This window comes from Lethenteron reissneri, chromosome 29 (assembly GCF_015708825.2).
Source record: "Lethenteron reissneri isolate LAM-NWPU_2019-01 chromosome 29, ASM1570882v1, whole genome shotgun sequence".
Taxonomy (NCBI): Eukaryota; Metazoa; Chordata; class Hyperoartia; order Petromyzontiformes; family Petromyzontidae; genus Lethenteron; species Lethenteron reissneri.
In genome coordinates this window covers 8,979,658-9,004,349 of record NC_083807.1, presented here as the reverse complement: position 1 = coordinate 9,004,349, position 24,692 = coordinate 8,979,658, and positions in this window count along the sequence as shown.

The following is a 24,692-nucleotide window of genomic DNA, read 5'->3' as shown; positions in this document are numbered from 1 at the left end:
AATTGGCCCTCTCCCCACGGCACTGCCCATCACACCATTGCCATCCGGCACCACGAGGAGGTAGGTGGTTGTTTTTGCTAGACTGTACCTTCATAATCAACGTTTTTGGGTTTAGATCGCGTTATTTATAAATGTGTCGTAACCCTCCACCACCCGACACGGCCAATCAGTAAAAAGTGTCACGTTGACAAAAGACAAATAGTTCACTGCTTTAGCTCACCGGTGTGTTGAAGCGTGAAACCATAGGCGAAAGCCTATGTGTTAAACTGGACTGTACCTATCAGGTGTTCACATAGCATGGCAAGGGAACATCATTGGTGTGATATTTAATAGACCAAAATTCATTTCAAAATGGCACTTTGAGCCAATCACAAAGACAAGCTATGTCAATGCCAAAGCATCAAGTTCAATATGAAATCAAGCTAATTTTAAAAGTGGTAAACTGGCTGTGCAATGCAGACCTGTCTTTACGATGCACGGTATTCACGTGGGATTTTAAGCTCTCGAAAAAATGCTTATGTCTTAAGAGTGAAAAAGCCCACCACGCATGGATTAGCAAAGTGATAAATGCTGTGAAATAACTGTATTGTACAATACATCATCATCCATCTACTCTGTAGTAAAAAGAAAACACTTTTTTTAAGAGACAGCATGATCACTGTGGGTTTTCAAGAGTGGGTTTCAGTTGATGATGAATGGCAACTAAAGGGTGGCCAAATAATGAGGCATTTAAATTAACTATGGACTGTTGGCAGAGCCCAGTGTGAAGAATTTAGATTAATCTCACCAGGTTGGCAAATTAACAATTGCCTCCCCATCGTGCATGACTTACGCTCACGCACCAAGCACTCACCACCTTCTCTTCACTTCTCCACAATCACCAAGGGCTCTCATCGTCAAAACTACCTGCCACTCGCTTAATCTCATGAGGCACTGATTTTCATTTCCTTCAGCATCTACTTGCCAAATCCCTCTCCAACCTATTTCCTTCACCCAATGCAGGTGTTTGCGCCCATCAGCAAAGCTGATCTCAGGGCAGCATTGGTCAAACTGGGACCTCTCAAACTTTGAAAGTCTCATTCATCATCACGCATCTCCTGCTGTCTAGTTGCCGATGCCATCCATGCCAAGTGATCAGGAGGTATTGGGAAAGGACTTACCTCGGTCGACTCCCCACTGGCCAGACCCATTAGTGTGGCCTGCAGGACAGAAAACTAGCTGATGATAATGGTTGGCTATGTACGGTGTGAAAAGTTCCATACATATGAGTGCTGCCTCATGCACCTCTTACATGAAAGGTAGCATCAAACCTTTGGAAAGCCCTCAATGTCCTCGATCCCAGCACCAGTCAATGATCCACAAACATCATTAAAGCTCGCAACCTCCTTCAGCATGTACTTCACGAGCAAACTTTCCACCATCGTCGAAACCATCATGGCATCCTTCTTCTTGGTTCTTTCGGTAAAGTCACGTAGAAGGGAAATAATAAATAATAAAATAAAACATAATAAAATAATTCTCACGACGTTTCAGCCACAACGCAAGCAGCCGTCCTCAGGTGAAGACCAGGTCTGTCGGGAAGACAGCGTCTGAATGAAACACCCCAGGCCTGGAGCGTATATTTAAGCTGGGTTGGAGGGGGAAGATCGCCTTAACAAAATAATTTGCATATCAAGAGGAATTTAGCATATTTATGGGAAATGCAGATATGGGATTAGTACTACTTGTGAAATGCGTAGGAGGTGGGCGGGGGGTTTCAAAGTCATATTATGCCCGTGCAGTATGCAGGATTAGCAGCATCAAAGGCATGGCATCCCTCAAGCTTCATGCAATCCCCTCTCATGCCATGGCCGCCACCCTCGTGACTCATTCTCCTATATTCCTGTGCTTGTTGTTACCCGTGCTGCCAGAATAATGGTTTAGCCCTAATCCAAGCACTTAACGTAAAGTCGTCTCCTCTGGACACCCTCTCCAGTACACTGCTCAAACAGCGCACAAAGTAACTTTCTTGTGATCGCCAATATCGTTGGGTACTCTCTTCCTTCCTACAAAACGATCCAAATCACCTTGTTGCTCAAGAATACAAGACCTTAAAACGGACATGGCAAGCTATCAATCATTACCAAACGCTTAAACCTCTCCAAACTTTTGGACTGCCTTGCCCTCATCCAGCTTCAGGCCCATATTACCGCCTTCCCAAACTTCTGCTCCTTTCAGTCCACACATTCTGTTTGGAACAACTCCACAGAGACGGCACTGACAAGGCTCTTCAACAATATATATTTGTTGCCCATTTTGGACTCCGGTTCAATTGATGCACTCGTTTGTCTCGATATCTATACATCCTTCGACACCATGAGCCACTCTTTCCTCATTGGCCTCCTGGAGTCGGACTTCAATGAGTTGCCTAGCCCTACAATGGATTACAGTGTCCTACCTCTGACAGTAATGTCATCGGTCAGAGTGAGGAAGTCTTCATCCGCAAACACCAAGTTTTAATGCGGAGTAGCTCAAGGCTATTTACGTTCCAGGCTGATGTTGTTTGCGGCCTACTTGGATATTATCGGCCACCTCAGTGTCAAATACCATTCAGATGCAGATGACCCTCTTCACCTCTGTTGAATCCACTGATGCATCTGATTCTCCCACAGCAGCAAGAGCTAAAAATGTCACGGCCATGCCTATTATCTTTGCCATAAAGAAAACGCATTTGAAATCTGAAAAAAAGGATTACATATCTTCAAAACAATGACATACAATTCAATATTTTGAGAAAATCTGCACTACCTTACCTAATTTCAGTGATTTTAAGTGGGGATAGCAGTTCTATATTGATAATGGAGTGGTGTGCAAATGAAACGCTCGAGCAGGCAGCAAGACAAAAAGTGTTCTTCTTGCAGGGATTATATAGTTTGACCAAGTTCATTGCAATTCAAGGGAACTAAGTATAAAATACTGCAAGAGATTCAGAAAATATTGGCCATTGCTTTCCGAGTCAGGACATGGACTTGTCAATCACCCTCTGTATGCAGCATACATATATTATACTGCATATATTCTATATGCATGCAGTATATCGTATTGACAAAATGGATTAGTGAAAAATGCTAAATCGCCAAAACACATTCTACATCAATCCCCAATGGACCAGGAAGTGGACGATTTTACAGGTTGTGCAATTAAGAGCTTTCTTCTATTGACACTGCTCATTATTGGCTCAATATGGTGTAACTGGAACATTAACATGCTGCATGTTCAAGCCTTAAGCGATACTACATTATTGCAGTGGCTTTTGGAGACTGCTTCACAAGTGCCTGGGTTCAAGACCCCGGGCATACAAAAGATAACTCTATATTGCCAGTAATAAAAACTACATTAGAGCGAGAGTCACTCTCAATCTGTTGAAAAATGAATGTGTCCAAGGATCCGTGTGGCTGGGGTGGTGGCACAGTGGTGAGTGCAGTGTGCTATGAACCTAGTTACCAGGGCTTTATTCCCAGACACGGTATCAAGCAGTTGCACGTGATATCTGACCAGTCCTGGATATACAAAGGGATGTGTATTATCATTTACGTGGATATCTTAGCATTTTTCTACTCACACAAGTTTGGGGCAGAGCACAGGGGTTTCAACTCAGAACCCTGTGAGGAATCAGCGATACAATCTGGGCAGAACTAATAAACTAATGTGTAAAGGGCCCGTCCATAAATGACGTCACGCGATTTTGTTCGATTTTTGACCCCCCCCCCCCTTCGTCACACGGCTTCACAAAAAAGTCAGACCCCTCCATCAAATGTGACATCGCAAAGCTCTGCCTCCCTCCCCCCAAAAAATAAAACATACTTCAAATTGCTTAAAACTATTGTCATTGTAGTGCGTATTTAATGTGGCACTGCACTCTGATGTTGTAGGAGAAAACATTTATTAAAAAGTCTATTTAATTAAGTAGAACGTGTTGTCTATATCTAGTTTAAAGTTGCACATTTTGATGCGACGTCACATTTTTCAACTCCCCCCCCCCCCCTCGTCACACATAGTCACAAATGTCTGACACCCCCCCCCCCCAAGGTGCGTGACGTCATTTATGGACGACCCCAAAGCAGTGCTCATCTATGTTGCCAGCACAAGGCAAATGGTGCCAATCCCACCTTACCATGACGAGGGCTAGTCTCGTACTAATAATAGTACACACTTCCTATAATAATAAATGGCAATTATTTACCCAAAATGCCTAAATCAGTTTCAAGAATATTAAGGAGCATCCATCCATTTCGGGTATTTTGGTATTTTGGCCAATTCCATTAATGGGTGTTTGGAAAGTTAGAGTAAACCTATAGCACCTGGTTAAGTTGACAAAGGGGCCTCAAGAGGGGGCAAGGGGGTGGGGGGGATCATGTGATTGCGACCCAGATCCTTCGAGGATTCTGGAAGATGGACGTGGCCAAGGGCAGAGCCGGCCACGCCACAGAGAATATAAGCCGGGTCCTGAGAGGGACCAGGGTGGTTCATCCTGGAAGAAACCCTTTGTCTATGTTCTCCATTCAACGAGTCTCCAACACGTGGACCCGGGCCGAAGTCATTGGTCCCAGTCCATAGTAGCAGTTACGTTGTAACTAGTGTAGTTCGCCTGGTGGTCACCACCATAGATTGTTATTCTGTTAAGGGGAAAGTTACCCCGTGTGTTGGAACTGAATAAATGTGTTGCCTCCAAGTCTACGTCTGCGACTCAGTTGAACCCATTACACAAGCACCAACTGGGTTTCCAAGATCCCAATGAGTCTGGGTGCTTTCGGGGCAATTTTGGTCAAGGCCTGGCAACATGGTACGCACAATGGTCGAGGAATGTATATCAAATAGTCTCAACAAGTGTGTGCTCATACTGATTAAAGGGTTGCGAAAATTATATTGCTATGCTTGTTTACTAAAAGCTTAAATTGTGTTGAGTGTCCAAATAAATAAGCATAACTTATAAATGGAGAAATCACTCATTAATTGGAAGATTTGGAGTTAAAACCCTCACTTATTATTGGTGTGCGTCGACAAAATGAGTATCCACATGCTGGGAAGTCAAATGTGGTCGTTATGTGAAGAAATTAGCTCCCAACAGTGCGCAATGCTGTCGCCGAAATGAAAAGACTAATTTCTGTTCGTTACCAAACAAGTGTCAGGCTCCTTCGAACAAGTTGGTTCATTTCTCGTCTTAGATCTTCACCCATGACTGTTTGGCTCAGTGACCCACAAAACCACCCATCTAGCTCACTGCACAATTAATCAGAATTAATAATTGAACTGTATCGCCTAATGCACTGCAGGGACACTTTTGCTGTAGACTACTTCATCAATCACGAAAAATGTGGTTATGCAGTAATGAGCAACATGGTTTTGTAATGGCCTAAATTTGCAGACTTGTGTGTGAAGTTCTGGGGCTTCAAAAATTCCACACAAACTCGGCCAAACACTGCTTTGTGAATAAGGCCGAATAGAAAACTCTACATGAATCAGGCTCATTGTCTCAATGGCTGTCGCTCAGAAAAAAAGAATGCTCAGGAATGTTTCACCCCTCACTTTACATGCTTTTCCCCCCCAATGGATTTTCGAATACTTTTCTTTTAATAAATATGGAATTTGCAGAATTGTAACATTGAGGCAATGATTCAATGTTGAAGCACGATTTTTGAATGTCAAACAAGCCTAGAAGGCTGACAAACACCAAGCTAAACTTTTGTGAACACGCGACCCATCAGCGTGTTGAGTGTGGTAAGCCACTCACGATCACTTGAAGTATAACGGACTTTTAAAAAACGCATGGAAGAAAAACATAAATTTCAAGCCACAATGCTGACAAAATATATCTTAAAATAATTGAGAAAGAAATTTCAAAGCTAAAAATTGACCAACATTATTCATTACACCCTCTACAGTCACATGTGGGTAGTCTGTTTTACAATGATATTTGATATTTAAGAGAAGCGGTAAGTGCTGAGAATGGCAAGGACATATTACGGGTAAATATGTAGTGACATCGCGGACGTCACTGTGTAAGGCCGGCCCGAGAGGGGCACGGCGTGCGCTGTATTGACATCGCAGACACCCCATATATGTGGGTGTAGTACCGGCCCTAGAGGGGCTCGTTGAGCGCTGAATGATAGCGCTGAGTGGCACCACGCTCGGCGTGCATCGCCGACCCCTACAGGATGGGGTGTGAGGGTGCCGGCCAAGGAATGGTGTTACTAAAGGCTGTGGCTCTCTGGTTGACCCCGGAGGACACGTGACTGGTAAAGTCTACACAGGGGCCCCAAGTGGGGGCGAGGGGTGGTCACGTGTCGGGGCGAGATCCTGCTCGAGGATAATGGAAGGTGGTCGTGGCCAAGGGCGGAGCCAGCCACGGTCAGAGCGAATATAAGCCAGGTCCCCAGAGGGACAGGGGTTCGGCGTTGCTGTTATCCTGAAGAAGTATACGTTCTACGTTCTGAAGTCACCAACACGTGGACCCAGACCCATGCTGTGGTCTAGTCCTTTGCAGCTAGTTACAGAATAATTCACGCAATTAGCCTGGTGATCCACCAATATTGGTTATCTTGTTAACCCCGTGTGTTGGTATAATGTGTTGCCTCCAAGAAGTGCGTCTGCGACTGAGTTGAACTCACTATAAATATGATAAGTCTGGCCAGTAGATTTAATCTTATCTCACGGCCTTTCATTTGCAACAGGATGGAAAAACATGACACATTTTTTGTAGTTGATCCCACTTGCAGAATGCAGGGCAGTGCTCAGTTCTAGTGCTGGCTCTGAGCCTGCAAGTGAAATTCCGTGGCAGGGGCTATTTTCTCCAAATAATGACCACTGTTAAAATATGTTACATGTACTTATTATGCAGCTGGCAGAAGGCTGACTGAGTGTGTGTCTGTGCCAATCCGGCTGTGTGTGGTGCGATTGGCCGTATATATTGCAGCTCAACGTCCCGTGCGAGACGCGAGAATGGCGCTTGTCAGGCTCCACAAATATTCAACTCATGCACCACGAGCCATCTATGTGAAGCACATGCAATTGCCATATACGCACTGCACTGCAAATGAGCAAGACCACTCGAGGTGAGGGCAATGCAGGGGCTACGGAGAAGTCATATCGGCAATTTGTTGATGCAGAGCACGATGCTTTGTCCATTATCTTAATTAGGCGCATTGATTTTGTATTTCTGAAGCATATTGTATGCTTTCAATTTGTAAGTGTGATTATGCATTTCCGACCAATAATTAAAATGAGAAATGTTATTACGACTTTTGCCTGTTTGTAATTTCTCTGCTCATATCGCACGTTAATGTAATTAGCAAAGCATTTAACACCCACTATGCAAATCTATGCTTTTACCGAGAACAATTAAACTCATCCCCCACAAGTGAACATAAGTTTAATTATTTACTAATTTATCCATTTTCTTATTCCTTACGCATTCTTAAAACACTTGCAGTCTCACCCGATTATAACGTAGACTATCCACTTTACTCTCAACAGTACATTACTTTATTCCTTTACAGTTCATGATGGATTAATAGTTATGCCATCTATGCAAAGCGGTACGAGCAGTCAATAAATGATGCGTGCATTTAAACTATAGTTTTGTTATTTAAAATTTACATCAATGCTGGAAGCTCAAGGAGGATGAAGCGAAATGCATGGCAAATCTTAGAATTGCCGTGTTCACATTAACCTTACGCGTGTCAGCAGTGATACGTGGCTGGTAACCTCGTGATGGATGACATTTGTTTTCCCGTTTCCGAAATAAATGGATCAATTTATCAAGCAAAAGCATGGCTGAACCCCGACATTTTCTTGTCAAAGATTACATGGTAAACTGTTAAATGCATCATTAACCATTGTCATGCAATGCATTAGTTCAGGGCCATGGATATTTAGCGAACAACATATGGAGGTTGATCCTACTAAAGTTTCGTTATAAGGACGATAGGTTTTGCATTTTATAGTTCTTATCCACTTTGGCTTGAGCACACAAAATGCATTTACAGATAATGCAATTTTCATACTTTAGCCGAGTTGTGTGGTCAAGATTCATCCTTACGATCGTCACTGCAGGCAGCAGGGCTTCCAAAGTGGGAGCTTTTAAACAGTTCCCTAAGGAGGGTCCGAAGGACCTCCTCTTCCACGCAGGCCAGACATTTCGGAAGGTGGGAGTACCAACACTTTACCCCATTACACGCGACTTGCTGATCAATACCCTTTGGTGAACCACTAATATTGGTGGGAGAACAGAGGTCAGGGATGGGGGAGGGTGACGTCACGCGATTTTGGCCGATTATTGACCCCCCCTCCCCCCCTCGTCACACGGCGTCACAAAAAGTCAAACCCCCTCAAATATAACGTCACAAAGCTCTGCCCCCCCCCCCCCCCCAACCATATTTCCATTTTGAAAATAAAACACGCTTCAAATCGCTTTAAACTATTGTCATTGTGGTGCGTATTTAATGCGGCGCTGCACTCTGATGTTGACGGAGAAAACACGTATTAAAAAGGCGTTAAAAAGCTGAAATTTAGCATAAAATTAACTTGAACTGCAGATGCTCAGAATATTATATTGAAATTCTCTTACAATTACTTTTAATGTTTTATAAGTATAACTATAAAAAAATACTTGAAACTTTGTAGTAGAACGAAGCAAAATGGAGAATACTATTATAACAATCACATTCCACAGAATGAAAAGCCCTGGTAGAATCATTAGAATGTTTAAAAACAATATATATTTTACAAAATTTATGCATATCCATTCTCCCATGAAGAAGCAAAATGCTCCTTCATGGAATAAATAGGGAGAGTATGGATCTCTTCATCTGGTGGAATGGATATTCCATTCAGATCTAGCTCTTCTTCGTCTATCCAATCTGAACTCTCCATTTTCTTCATTCACGATGACAACCATTAGTTCACGTTGCCGACGTGCATCGACTCTGTGGCCTGATGCGTTTGGGCGGAATACTAATTGATTCCTGCTTGTGTGATACAGAGTGGCTGCCCAGCATGACTAACGACGCGAAGTATGTGTGACATGTCTTGCAAATCCTATCGCTAAGCACCGATTGTATTGACGGACAGTACAAGTCATATGGAATCGACCGATAAGGATTTGAAGAGCGAGGAAGGATGTAATCCACTTTCAAACTTTGTGCTGCAAACAGAGATGGGAATTTATTAGATGATACATCTGTTGTCCGTTCTGGAATTTTAATACAGGGCCTTTTCGAAATTAATCGGCTTCTGATGGGGCTCCACTCCGCGCTGGCTACGTTACAATGATTGATGGAGTTGGTCCTAGCTGGTCTGCAGTGGGACTCATGCTTTATATACATCGACGATGTTATAGTCTTCAGCCATACGTTCGAAGAACATCTTGATAAGTTACGTGCTGTCCTTCTCAAAATGCAAGTCGCAAATCTCAAATTTAATCCCCAAAAATGTCACCTCCTGCAAAAATCCGTGCGGTATCTCGGTCACGTTGTCAGTAAATTGGGCATTGCAATGGACCCCGAGAAAACAGCGTGTGTTCGGACTTGGCCGACCTCCACGTCGGTGGGGGAGTTGCAAAGTTGAATAGGATTCGCTTCTTATTATCGCCGTTTTGTCGCCGGGTTTGCTACCATCGCGAAACCCCTCCACGCCTTGATTGCTAAGGGTCAGAAGTTTCATTGCACAATTAATATTTTGTTGCGTATATAATACTAAATCATGCACACGATGTACTGAATCGTGAGGGGTTAATATTTTAATTTTCACTTCCATAAGGGAACTCCGGAGTTAAATCAAAGATCTTAAATGGTTAAATTCAGTCACTCATGGTTCATAGTCGAACAATGGCGAAAAGAAACATGACGCCATTTTGTGGGTATAAAGAACTAAAATTTAATGGAGGAATAATTAATCATGGAGGATGCGTTGGCTATTGTACGCTTGCCGAATGACGTATATTTAGTAGGTACTCCATGATTAATTATTCCTCCATGCTCAAAAATGCCTGTTTGGTATCTATGTACCCAAAAACGTTTCTCTATATATATTATAAATGTTATCGTAACATAATAATAGTATACAAATGTAATACTTGTATTTCAAATTAATATGTAATACACAAATGTGTGTGTGATTAAAAATTCTGTCGATTGATATAACAGGAATAATAGTACTTACGTTTGTAAAATTATATTCGAAACTATCAAGCGTTTTAATATAACGACTGCATTACAATTTTACTTTCACTTCCTATTCCTGACGAAGTATTATTCTCTATTAAAGTGTGAAGTACGGTAGAAAGCAAATTTAGTAAAATTAGGAACTGTAATGCAATGCAACACAGAGAGTCGGTTAGCATACAGTTAACGTATAGCAGTGGCGGCTCCTGCAAAATCTCTCAGGGGGGGCAAATGTCTGGATGATTGATAAGGATAAGGTCCACCCATGTAATGGATAAATTAACAGCTTAAGCATGTAAAGGCAACTTCACTTCTTTAATATTAATGAAAAATAAAGTGACTCTTACAATACATCTTGTTTGTTTCTATACTCACTATTAAAACAAACCACTCAAGTTTATTTTATTAAAGATTCCACTAGATTTTGATTTAAAACTTTCGTGACTGCAGGGATTCATCTTCTTGGTTCTTTCGGTAAAGTCACGTAGAAGGGAAGTAATAAAATAATAAAAATAAAACATAATAAAATTATTCTCACGACGTTTCGGCCACAACGCAAGCAGCCGTCCTCAGGTGAAAACCAGGTCCGTCGAGGCGACAGAGTCTGAATGAAACAGCACACGAGCTTGGAGCATATATATAAGCTGGGCGCCTTGACAAAGGAATTTGCATATCAAGAGGAATTTAGCATATTTATGGGAAATGCAGGAATGTGATTAGTACTGCATATGCATGTGCATTATGCAGGATTAACAGCATCAAAGGGAGCTGCAGTTGCTGCTGCTGCTGCAGTTGCTGCTGCTGCTGCAGTTGCTGCTGCTGCTGCAGTTGCTGCTGCTGCTGCCTTATCCATTTTAATATAACACTATGTATTATTCTACCCACCCTAATGTGTATCACACTGCTATATATTTACTATACAATTACGACACCATACATTACTCTGCACACTGCACCATGCCAGTGAGTGGAACGTTGTGGCCGAAACGTCGTGAGAATAAATTGCGTTGTGGCCGAAACGTCGTGAGAATAATTTTATTATGTTTTATTTTTATTATTTTATTACTTCCCTTCTACGTGACTTTACCGAAAGAACCAAGAAGAAGATTCCACTAGGTGGCGATAAATTATATTGTTGGGTGAAACGTGCTTACGTATGATGACGTTAGCACGTATGATGACGTAAGCACGTTAGGGCTTGCCCTCCCGGAAGCCATAGAGAATGCATTGGAGCGCCCCCGTTCGAAAAAAAACATCTTTGAATGTAAGTCTATGGGGCCACTCAGGGCGATTCTCAGCCGTAGCGAAATCGCCCAAAAAGAGGCGGTACTCCACAGAACGTGACATGACGCTGATTGGACTATATCCAGAGGCTGACAGTGACGGCTAGCGTGACTCTGTGGTTCAATGACATTGGTGGTGCGTCGCCCAATCTCCCTAATGAAGAAACCGCCCCTGACGTATAGCCTGGTTGATTACGTGTGAGTTTCTCTGCTTGTGTCTGTCTGTGTGTCTCCGTGTCTAAATTTTGTCTCTCTCTCAAATGTAGCAATCTTTGGAAGAACATAATCAACCAGGTGGGGTGTTGACTGTTTTGTTGGCAGACTCTGTGTTGTATTGCATTATATTTCTAAGTTTACTCTGTTTGTTTTTTCATTCATTTGTACCTGATGATGGATGCTTGTGTTCATATCGAAACGTCGTATTCTATTATTATTTAAATAAATTTATTTCTACGTGACTTTACCGAAATAACCAAAGAGTTCCTTAAAGTTGCGCATTTTTACGTGACACCACATTTCTCAAGCCCCCCCTCGTCACACATCGTCACAAATGTTTGACCCCCCCCTCCTCTCCAAAGGTGCGTGACGTCATTCATGGACGACCCCTTAGGCCAAAGGGTCTCCCTGCTAAAGCAAGAAATGGCCTGCGGTCTTTCCCACTGGTGGCCCTGAGACAATGTTTGGAATTCCATATGTCCATGACAGCGGCCTATCTATTAATAGGGCCTATATTTGGTAGATTTTATTGACCCACCACCCCCCCCCCCCCAACGGCTGTACTTATGTTGAACTTCTTTCGCATCGTACATAGCCGCTGCTGCGAGGATGATCGGAATTCGCGTGATGGTTTAAGCTTCTTGACGCAAACGCCACGTTTGTACCTCACCCACGGCCCGGCACGCGATCCCACAGTCCAGACGTGCGGCCGCTGATGGCGACCAGTGCACAGGGGATAAGCCGGACGAGGCACGAGCCAGCAGCCTTCACACAACAGGAATTAAGGCTCTGGGGGGGCCGTCCATAAATGGCGTAACACACCTGGGAGGGAGGGGGGATCAGACATTGTGACGATGTGTGATGAGGGGGGGGGGTTGGAGAAATGTGACGTCACATCAGAGTGCTGTGGCACATTAAATACGCACTACAATGACAATAGTTAGGCGATTTGAAGAATGTTTTTTTGGGCGGGGGCAGAGCTTTGTGACGTCATATTTGAGGGGAGGTCTGTCTTTTGTGACGCCGTATAACGGGGGGGGGGGGGGTCAAAAATCGTCAAAAATGTCGTGACCTTATTCATGGACAGCCCCTCGTGGTTATTACCCACAATTACAACAGTTGTTTGTATTATTCAACAGTTATAAGCTCGATAAAGTAGATACGGTCGAGCACATACAAAACATGTTTTAACACAGAATAGCAAGTCTCTCTAATAAAAAAAATCTATATATACGGCGCTGTATTTGCATACACGTGATTTAGTGGACAGACGATTCCTTGTTGCTCTACGATATGCTTTCAACTTAAGTTCGTGAAGATCCCAGCACTTGGTGCGAAACGTCAAACAGATAAGATGTGGTCCAACCCAAAAAACACATCCGACAGCGATATTAGCAAAATTGCAGTGTGTAATGAACTCTTTAATAAGCGTGTGTAATAGTTCCTGCAAATAATGGGATCCATTAAATGATAATGCCTGGCACATTCCTGCAAAGTCCTGTAGGTGCAAAAAGGGTTCAAAGTGGTTAATTTGGGTAATGCAGCTGTTGTTATTGGCCTATTTGCTACGTCCACTCTGGAGTTATATTACCTTTAAGTAATCACTTGAGCGCCATAAAGTCAGACTGCGAAATTCAATTACAGCCCCATGCGGTTAAAACTCTTAACCAATACACCTGTGATAATACCATCCAGCAACATTAGCACTGCCAATTAAAAGTGCTCCGACTTAATAGGCTACCGACACAACTGCGCACTATGTACTACTGCACATAAAAGTCACGATTGAAAAAATCTACCCCAAGGAGAAGCACACTGGCGAGCGTAGAGTGTAAATATGTCAACTCTTTATTTCTAGCCACTCGTGGCGTTTGGTTGAGTGTTCATTGTAAAAAATGTTAATTTGTGTTGCAGCAGAAAGCTGCTATGGAATGTTTCTATTCTTTGACAAAGAGCTAAGAGATGGAATTTTTTTTAAAGCAAGTAGATAACAAACGGCTGATTTTGCGATATATTCTGCACACATGCAATCGTGAATAAATGGTAGATGAATAGGTCTAGTTATTTGTATGCCTATATTTTTAATCTCTTGTTAAAGACGTAACGGTATATTTGGATGCGAAATAATTTCATTACGCACATAGTGGCTTGCTAACACTATTGGTGTATGCAGCAAGGCATCCGATTTCCCCCCCCCCCCCCCAAAACCGTTTACCGAATATCGAAACGAGACGTATACATCTATTTATCTTCATGAAATGTATTGCCACCATGATTGCGTTGAACATCGGCATACGGTAAAAGGGGTTTATAGATCCTCAGCCGACTGCTTAACCGAGCAGGGTTCGCAAGACGAGCCTTGCAATGTGCAGACTCGCGAAGTGGATCGGGCAAGTCAGGGGCGGAGGCTGAAGCGTGCTAAATGAGGAATGGGTAGAACAGCCAATGGCAGGAGCGGCGCTGCAGCTTTACTCGCGTTCGGAACGTTGCACGTTCAACCCCAGTCGGCGTAAAATTAGCCTATCACCCCATCGGGGTCAACAAAACCAATAACCACTTTGTGAGACGATGATGATGCTGCTGCTGCTGCAGGTGGTCACCCTATGGAGAGGCCGCCGCCGGAGGCTGAAATTTTACATGTTTTCACCTTTGCCTCCTGTGCTGTCAACGTAAAAACAAGCACCTACCCTCCAATGGTCATTTGATCAGACACTTTGAATATGAATAGCCGTGGGCGGTAGGAAGGCGCGAGGGGGAGAAGGTACAATTGGGGGAAAAAATCTATATGGACAGTTCATTTCTGCACACTTAGTACGTGCTGTATTTCACATCCCACTTTAGGAAGCACCTTTAACAACAAGAGGCCAATCTGAGCACTATTTCAGACGAGAGCCACTCATTTCTTAAACAATTCTTGAGTCCTCTGGACAGCGTATAATATGGGAACAAAGTAGAAAGGAGGCCATTTATGGGGGGTGGGGGGGGGGGGAGGCTACCTTAGGATGAATACACGATGGGAGAAGTGTGTGCAATGGTCCTTCATTCCTTCATTTCCAAAATTGTGATTGTGGAAAATATATAGAAAGACATTGTGAAAATGGGCACAGGCTCAAGAAAGAGAACAATAAACGGAGGTCCATTATTTCTTTTTTTTTAATGCACGAGGCTCCACTGACGTGTTGGAAATTTGTACACGAAAAAAATGTACTTGCACAGAACTGGACATTTTTGGCAAGGATTTAAATCTGAGATGATCAAGTCAAGTTATGCGTATTCTTGATTATTATTATTATTGCATCAATACTGCATTGCTGTTAAGCCTTAACAGGACTATGGTTAAATGAGAAAATGTCATTTTACTAAGTTTCTAATATTTTTAGTTTGAATTTCGATTTAAAGCTTTCGTGGCTGCAGGGATTCATCTTCTTGGTTATTTCGGTAAAGTCACGTATAATGTAAATAATTAAATAATAAAAATAAAACATAATAAAATAATTCTCACGACGTTTCGGCCACAACGCAAGCAGCCGTCCTCAGGTGAAGAACAGGTCTGTCAGAAAGACGTCGTGAGAATTATTTTACTATGTTTTATTTTTATTATTTTATTATTTCCATTCTACGTGACTTTACCGAAAGAACCAAGAAGATTTTTTGTTTGGTTATATAATAATTTTCATTTATCAGATTAAAGTTTTGTTAAGTGTGTGGGATGGATTATATATATGTTTCCTAACTACTTAACACTGGTAACAAAAACAACAATACACAATAAACATCCATTCTAGGTGACAAAACAATCATCGCTCCCGACTGGAGAACTAATTCCTAATTGCAGGCCAGATGCTGCGTAACCAAGTGGTGCACAGGGTCAGTAGCTACTGGGGGTCCCCCCTTTGATAGCTTTGAGATGAGATGCAAGTAGTTTGTCGCATGTAACGCGGTCCGACATGCCACCCCGGTGCAAATGGTAAGCACATTTGTAAAATAAACAATTCATAGTCATTATTTTATTGCACGAACGTTTTTGGACACAGTGAATAATGTTAAATTCAAAACAAGATGCACGTGACATTCTATCCATTTACACATGAGAAACAAACGAAAAACAATGGATGGCTCTTTAAAAATGTAATAATTCTGTACGACAAAAACAACTAAATTACTCAACTTGTACTGAAGCACGGTCGATTTGAATATGCAGAGTTATCCCCTGTAACGCATTCAAAAGCCAGCGAGGAACAACAGTGACAAAACCAAACACTTAGCAGATCCTATCAGCATAGCGAATGAACTCCATATACTAACCACAATTTAGTTTGGCATGCTTGTATTATAAAACATGGCAGCTTGAAGATGCACATTAGGACCATTACATTGGCTAATTCACGTAATTTGCGAGTAAGTTGTCAAAATTTGTCAAAGTCAAAATATCGAACCCGAAACTGCACTCACGACAGAGGGCGTGCAAACAAACATGCAAGGTTTACAAATCCAGGAGCTGTGCCCTCTGGGTATTTATTCTCCCCCAAGGGGGGGGAAGGGGTGGCTTCGGTCACTGGATTTTTATCAACCACTGCGAATCAGGTAGCGCGTATTTCTGGTCAATACTGTACATCTGCAATATAAACCAGGGCACCCGTGGATTCGAACGGCAACATGTCTACAAACACGCAGCAGATGTGCTACCATTCAGGCCAAAATCACCGTCGCGTATGCATACACGTGCGCGTATTATTCTTTCACAAAATATGCAGTGTTTACGATCCGTGAATGCAGTGTGGGGTTGTTTGATGTTACACTGTGCCAAGAAATCCCTATTACAATAACTTCGTCCTCTTATCTCGCAACTGTAAGCTTGTATCTAGACCTGGTAACATTAACTACTGCAAATGTGAAATCAACACCGCATTTTAGTGCATTGTTAATAATAGTATCAGCATCACACTTATCACAGCGCAGTGCATAAGGAAGCATGGATGTTCTGAAATTAACTAAATCGCCCCAGTTTGTATGCAGCGCATCAACCTTAGAAACTAAAGCCTGCGGTAACATCGCGTGCAGGTTTGTGCGCGAGGATTTGTGTAGGTAACAAAAATGTCAAGATACAGCAATAGCAGCCCTCGGCATGTTTAACATTACTCCGAAAGTACATTCAAGGGATCTCCAAGTGCTACTTAAATGTTAGTGTTATTTTCTGTGCAGTCTTGTTCTCTAAGCAGGCAATTAAAATGCATAATATAGCAAATTCACGGTAAAAAGCGGGGTAAATATCTCAAACAACACGACAGCACTCAACATTTAATGGAACCAGACTTACTTCTCTACGTTGCCTACGTAATGTAACATTAGAAGAAAAAAAAAGATCATGCACGAGCAGCCTGAATTTTTTGTTCATTTGTCTTGTGTATCTTGTGAGAATCAATAATTAACAGCCCTTTATTCGACCACTGCTGGATGAAGGCCTACCCATGTCGTGCCGTTTTCAAGCGGCGGTACGATCCGCTAAATGGACTGATGCGGAGGCTTTGGAGGTCTTGCCAACGGTTCTTGACGACGAGTCCGTCCGGTTCTTTCGCTCCATCAAAGCCGCTAAGAAGACGACGCTACAGGGGTCTTTGAGGAAATAACAGAGGCGTACGAGCCCCCAGACGATGCACACCGCAGGTTCGTGCAGCGGCAACGGGCACCTGAAGAATCGCCGGTTGCATTCCGGGGCGCAGTGATCGAGTTAGCAATGGCCGCATAATCCAGAGACAGAGCCTGATTTGTTGGAACCCCTGATACTGGGAAAAATATTGGAGTTATCCCGGGATTTGGGCATCCCCATGCCCGTGTGCGGCCACGATAAGTTGACGTCCCGGACGGTGGCTAAGTGCCTCGATGCCCAATTCAATCTTCGCCGGTGGAAACAGGTGACGGCGTGGACAAGGAGCCCCACAGTCGACGGCGGTGCAGCAGGAGGGGTCTCGAAAGAGGCCGTCTACGTTCGGGACGAGAGGGGTCCTGAAGAGCTGACGGCGGCATTGACCCAGTGGCCGACTCGGGGAGGAGCGGGGTTGCGACCAGGGCCGATGGCGTGGGAGCGACAAGACAGAGGGGTTGCTGCACGGCGAGCCGATCTGGCGTGTTTCCGCTGCGGCCGTAAAGGCCACTTCGCCAGAGAATGCTGGGCTCGCGTTCGACAGCCGCCCCAGCTGGAGGCCTCGGTCACGGACACGACGGGGAAGGACCACCCACGACAGGCGGTACGCATCAGACACCCGGCAAGGCCTGTCACCTCATGCATCACCATCGTTACGCGGGCCGGGTGCCATTACTGACGGGGGGGGGGGGGGGGGGGGGGGTGTTCGATGGTCCTCGTCGCTCGCTGACACAGTGGCGTAAATTGGCACGGAGAGTAGTTGCGGCCACTATGGGCTCGTCGACCGTGCCGGCGTCGATCCAAGGGATCGACGTGCGCATTTTGGTTGACTCGGAAGCGTCAGCGACCATTATCTCCGACGGGATATTTCACCTCTTGTCCATTCTGCCGGGGCGCGTGAGGCCGGTTTACGACTCTTGCATAGCGGCGAACGGGGGTAGTATGGGCATTAATTCTAGATATGGGCATTGTGGGTCAGGTGGACGCCAGTATATCGGTTAGGGGTGTTTCGGTTACTGGGCCAGTGTTGATTTCCAGGTCCCTCGCGGTGCCCTGTTTGTTGGGAACCGATTTTCTAGCCAAGATGCCTATTCAAATAAGGGTGTATCATAATTGTATTGAATTGCCGGGGGGGGGGGGGGGTCGGCGTGTTTCATTCTTGCCATCACCCTGGGGCCAGGTAGCTCCTGACCGTCAGGTGCAGGCGCTGTCCGAGGTATCGGTTGATATTCCGCCTGGCTCGCAGATGCTTATTCCTCTGCGGTATCGGAAACCGGTGCCTGGAATCGAAGGGGCGGCGGGTGTTTTGTTAACACCGTCCTCTGCTATAACGGGTGGCTTGACGCTGGTGGGGGCACAGACGATTGTCCGGCCGCCGTCAACCTCCGTTTTTACAGGTATTGAATGGAAAATGTTGTTGTACCGGCCGGAACGGTTTTGGCTCACGCTACAACTGCTTTCACGAGCTATGGCGATCATGACCATCGAGGCCTTGTAGGGGGGGTATCGGTCTCAACGTCACAGGACGATCGATGGATTGCCGAGTTGTGCCGTGAAAATACGTCTTTGACTGCGGACCAGCGGTCCGCGCTCCGCGCACTGTTGGGGAGGTATTCCAACGTCTTTAGTGCGGACGATTTCGATTTGGGTCGCACCTCCTTACTTTCCCACCACATTGATACGGGGGATGCCGCGCCGATGAACCCGCATCGGTTGAGTCCGCCGGAGCGGGATCATTATTTCCCCGTCCAACAGCCCGTGGGGCGTGCCGGTGGTCCTTGTGAAGAAAAAGGATGGGAAGCTGCGGTTTTGTGTTGATTTTCGCAAGTAAAATAAGGTGTCCGTTGCGGATGCGTACCCCCTGCCGCGTATGGATGATTCCCTCGATGCCTTGTCTGGGGAGAATTTTTTTTCTACTCTTGATCTCTCATCGGGATTCTGGCAACTTCTCCTAGACGAGTCCTCGAGGGAAAAGACGGCTTTCCGGATGCCGCAGGGCCTATTTCAGTTTAATTGTCTTCCCATGGGCCTGAATGCCGCCCCCGCGACATTCCAGCGGCTGATGGAGCTCGTGTTAACGGGTCTGCAGTGGGAGACGTGCTTGATATACTTAGACGATGTTATCGTTTTCAGCCGCACGTTTGAGGAACATTTGCGGAGGTTGGACACTGTGTTTGCCAGAATGCGTTCGGCCAATTTGAAATTTAAGCCCAAAAAGTGTCACCTCTTACAACGATCCGTGCGCTATTTGGGCCACATTGTTAGTGTCGGTTCGTTGGGTTCACCTCATACTACCGCCGGTTCGTTCCTAACTTTGCCACGATTGCGAGGCCGTTGCACCTCCTTACGGCTAAAGGCCGGAGATTCAGCTGGGGACCGATGGAAGAGGCGGCGTTTCAGGGCCTGCGCGATCGTTTGGCGTCGGCACCGACGTTGGACTATGCAGATTTCACTCGACCTTTTATTCTGGATACTGACGCTAGTGACACCGGGATTGGGGCTGTTCTCTGTCAGTCTAAGAATGGCGTTGAACGCATGGTTGCGTACGGTAGTCACGTGTTGTCTCCTGCGGAGACCCGTTACTGCGTTACTCGCCGCGAACTTTTGGCCATTGTACATTTTCTTCGCTAATATCAGCCGTATTTGTACGGCCATACGTTTATTGTGCGCACGGACCATGCGGCTTTGCAATATGCCCTGCGAGTCGACCAGCCATCTGGCCAATTGGCACGATGGTTGGAGACTCTGCAGGAATTTTCGTTCGATATTCAATATCAGAAGGGCACACGTCACGCGAACGCGGACGCACTCTCCAGATTGCCGCAGGGGTCCCCTTGCGCTTGCGCTTCGGGTACGAATAGATGTACGCGGGTTCAGCAACCTCCTCGGCCTGTTGTATCCGCTGTAGAAGTGCCCGAGACTCCCGTTTGCCCGGGACCAGCTGAGGTGGCCGAGGATCCCGTTTGTCCGGGACCGGCTGATAGCGTTTTGAACCTGCCATGTTCGGTATGGCTTCGCGAGAAATTGCTCGATGAGTCGCTGGGAGCCATGCGGGGTCGGGCTTGCAAAGGGGACGGGGAGCCCGCTGTCCGGTGGGACGCCGGGAGCCGCTCTCCGGGATGGGTTGCTAATGTGGAGAGAAGGGTTGCACTGATCGCTGGCGTCTGGTGGTGCCGTCGTCGTTACGGTACGAGTTGGTTCGGACTCTGCACTCCGAGACGTTGTTACATCATCGGGGTGCAGAAAACCTTGTTAACGTTGCAGCGGGACTACTTCTGGCACGGCATGACGACCGATGTCGTTCGGACACATTCGGGCGTGTCCCGACTGTGCCCGGCGGAAGCCGCCTAAACACCCATATGTTCCACTAGTGCAGTCCATACAGGTGTCCCGGATTAACGAGTTGGTGGCGTTGGATATTTTGGGGCCTTTTCCACCGTCCGCTCGGGGGAATACATTTTTGCTGGTCGGGGTGGAATATATTTCCCTGCTGGGCGATGGCTTAGCCCTTGCCCGACCAGTCGGCGGCGTCTATCACGGACGTGTTCCTGTTCGGATATGTAATGGACAAAGGGGCGCCGGAAAGGTTGCTCACAGACCAAGGGCGAAATTTTTTCTTCTAAATTATTGGCTGAGGTGTGTGCTGCACTGGGGACCAAGAAAGTTCGAACGTCTCCCTACCACCCTCAAACGGATGGCATGGTGGAACGGCTTAATCGGACCTTGTTGGCTATGCTCTGTCACACGGTTATCGAAAAGCAGGCTGATTGGGATTTGCACATTCCTGGGGTGCTCTCTGCATTCAGGATGACTCCTCATGCGTCGACGGGGTACTCACCTTTTTTTTGAATGTACGGCCGCGAGAATGTGCCGCTGATGGACGTGCAGCTGGGTATGGGGGCGAAGGGTCATGTTAAGCCTCTTCCGGAGTACATTAAGGACGCTGTTCATCGCGTGGCGGAGGCACGGGAGGGGGCCAGATTGGCTACGGCTAAGACCCAGGCCCAGAACGAACGTTGTGCTCGGCGCTCGGATGGGGAATCCCCCTGGCGAGTGGGGTACATGGCCTGGCTGCACTGCCCACAGGTGCGGGTGGGGACCTCCCCTAAGTTGCACAAACCATGGCAGGGGCCGGTTGTGCTTATTGAGGTACCTAGTCCGCAGTCCGCGCGTGTTCGTTTCAGATCGCAGCGCTGGTACGTACATACGTCTTGATTGAAACCCTACGTGGCCCCACGGCCGGATGCGCCATCTCCTAACGTTGCCTTGCCGGTGTTTGTTGCGTCCGACGCGCCACTGACTTTGCCTGTTCAACCTGCAAGCGTGCCTGTCGTGCCTTCTACAGACGGACCGGCCGTGACACGGACGGAGACAGTGAGTTCTGCTCTGGGTGGGCCTACCACGGCGACGGGTACACTTGGCCCCGCCGCCCCTCCAACCCCACTGCGGACGCATTTGCTGGAGACCCCGGCGACGGGTCTCCCGGGGGTACGGGACTCTGACATTGGCGGGACTCCAACAGCGGCTGGCGGTTCCGATCCCGCCGCTCCTAAAACCCTGTCGCGGTCACGGTCTATGCGGGGGGGCCGCCCCCCGTTCAGGACGGGCCGGCGACCCGCACACGTTCCAAGTCCCTTTCCTTTCATTATTTATTCTATTCATTGTTGTTGTGTTGTTGTTGTTATAATCTCCGTTGTCTTGTTATGCCTGTTGCTGGACTTTTGCTCGCGTTATTTTGTTCTGTTGCAGCTGGGGACGGCTGGGTTTTTCTACACGGGGGGGGGGGGGGGGGGGGGGGGGGGGGGGGGGGGGGTCATGTAATGCGAGCAAGGACAGGGTCACGTGAGTGTGGGCAGAGTCAGGGTCACGTGAGGAGTTAGGGTCACGTGAGGGGGAGGATATAAGGGGAGAACCGGAAGGGGATCGGGAGTGGAGACATGATAGAGAAGGGAGAGGCCACGCGGAGCACTGGCGAGGAGTGGCGCGATTGCTACGAGGCTGGAGTCACGGCACCGTCGGCCAGCGGTGTTCGTGGAGCAGCGGGGGTGGCTGCAGAGTGTGTGGAGTCACACAGAGCAGCAGGGTGGCTGCGGAGTGTGCGGAGCACACGAGCAGCGGCGTGGCTGGAGAGAGAGAGAGAAAGCGGAGGACTCAGACGACCTGCGGAGGCACGAGGCGGAGAAGGTGCGGGTCCGAGCGGAGACATCGCCGGGTGCGAGCAAGAACCCAAATAAAGGACACGGAGAACAACATCGCCTGAGAGTCCTTCATTACATATGCAAGATGACAGGTGTACCAAGAGGTATCCACGGAACTACTTGAAACACACTCAGTCGGCCCATGATGGCTATCCTCTATATCGGCACAGATAGTGAGCATGTTGGATTTCAAACAACGCTCAGACCTGCCACTAACTCGGAAATTAAGGTTGACAACCGGTGGATCGTTCCCTACTGCCCTCTTCTGTGCAATATCTTCTAGGCCCACTTTAAATGTGAAATTGTGCTCTTAAAAAAAAAGCCATCAAATATGTTTGCCAATACATCAACAAAGGCTCTGACATGGCTGTCTTTGCCTTACAAAACAGAGGGGCAAAGTGTGCATGAGCTTAAACTTTTTTCCAAGATACATCAGCAACAATCAGGCCATTTGCAGAATTCTTGGCTTCCCCATCCATTACCATTCCCCACAGTCGTCTATTTGGCACTTCACCTCCAAAATGGTCAACGCATCTATGTCAAAGAAAATTCCCAACAGGCCCTGGCTCCACAAGATATTACCCTTATGGCATTCTTTGTTTTGTGCCCAAGTGACCCATTTGCTACCAACCTGATCTACCATGAAGTTCCCTCCTACTGTACATGGACTGCTAAAATAAAATTGGAAGCGACGTGCTGTCGACAGTGAATCTGATGCCTTAAGATGAGTCTACACAGTTCATCCCAGCAATCAGCAGTGCTACTTTCTCCCAATGCTTCTCCATGTTGCCCAAGGGCACACATATTTACAAGACCTCTAAACAGTGGAAGGAGTTGTCTGTCAAACATATAGGGAAGCTTGAAATCTTCGTGTAATTCTTGCGCATGATCACCATCTTCATAAAGCGATGAGAGAAGCTTCTGTTGGTCAGGGGACTGACCAACCGACATTGCTCTTCTGCATGAATCTTCAAGTTTGCAGCACATCTAACCCCATGGGACTGGCAAAAATACAAAGCGGACATGAGTGAGGACATCCTCCACGGAGCTCAATGACAAAATACAAACCTCGACGTCAACTTTTCTGATGTTATCTTCAAACAGGCCCTCATCCTCCTTCAGGACAAACTGTACTCCATTGGTGATCCTATGTGAAATATGCTATTATGCTTTACAGCTTCTTACCAAAGCTGATGGATGCACAAATAGAAGCCTACACGAAAATCTTGGAAGACATTGAGACTACAAATCGAGTATTTTTTTTTCCTTGATGCACCTGCCAGTACTGGGAAGACTTTCGTTTTCAAACTGCTCCTCCCCAAGGCTCGCCAGAGAGAGAAAATTGCTCTAGCTGTGGCATCATCGGGGATTGCTGTGTAACTCGATGTGTGTGTGCGAGTTGAAGTGTGCGCGTTTAGGTTCATGTGTGTGTGTATGTGTCTTTTTTGCACGGGCAACACCAGATGTGTGTGTGTGTGTGTACATCGATGTGTGTGTGAGTCGATGTGTTTGTGTGTGCGGGCCGATGTCTGTGTGTCTAAGTCGATGTGTGTGTGTCTTTTTCGCCCGGGTAACGCTGGGTACTTCCCGCTAGCCCCCTATAAAATTACTCGTGCCGGCAAGTAATGGGTGGTCGCGACATGTGATTCCCACCATGGATATTCTACCGCATTGCTCCTGTAAACTGTGGTATCCAAAATAATGCACAAGTAGTTTTGCATGTAATCCCATAAGACCAGAACACTCTGTGCACAACTGTGCAACAGTATGGGCAAGAGGTTTAGCATTGCTCAGTGCTTTGCATATTATTCCTGGCACTATTAAAATCGAATCTCTTTTTACAAGTACACACTTGAATGCATAATATTAAAAACGCATTCACGTGCAGACCATGTGTGCACCCGCGCACATATCATCGTGTTTAAACACGTGGTGAGAAGTGAAACCTCAGTAGATTGGCACATGTAATACCGCATAACATTTTATGACCATTGGAAACCCACTAATGCAACCATCTCTATCGTGAGCAACCACCTACTATTTTTCCAGTATTCATTGTGTTACATGGGGCACCCCGACCATAATTAAGAGCAACCTTTCCCTGGCACATAGATCCCTTTCTCACCTCTCCTAAAATGGACAAATTGCATGTAAA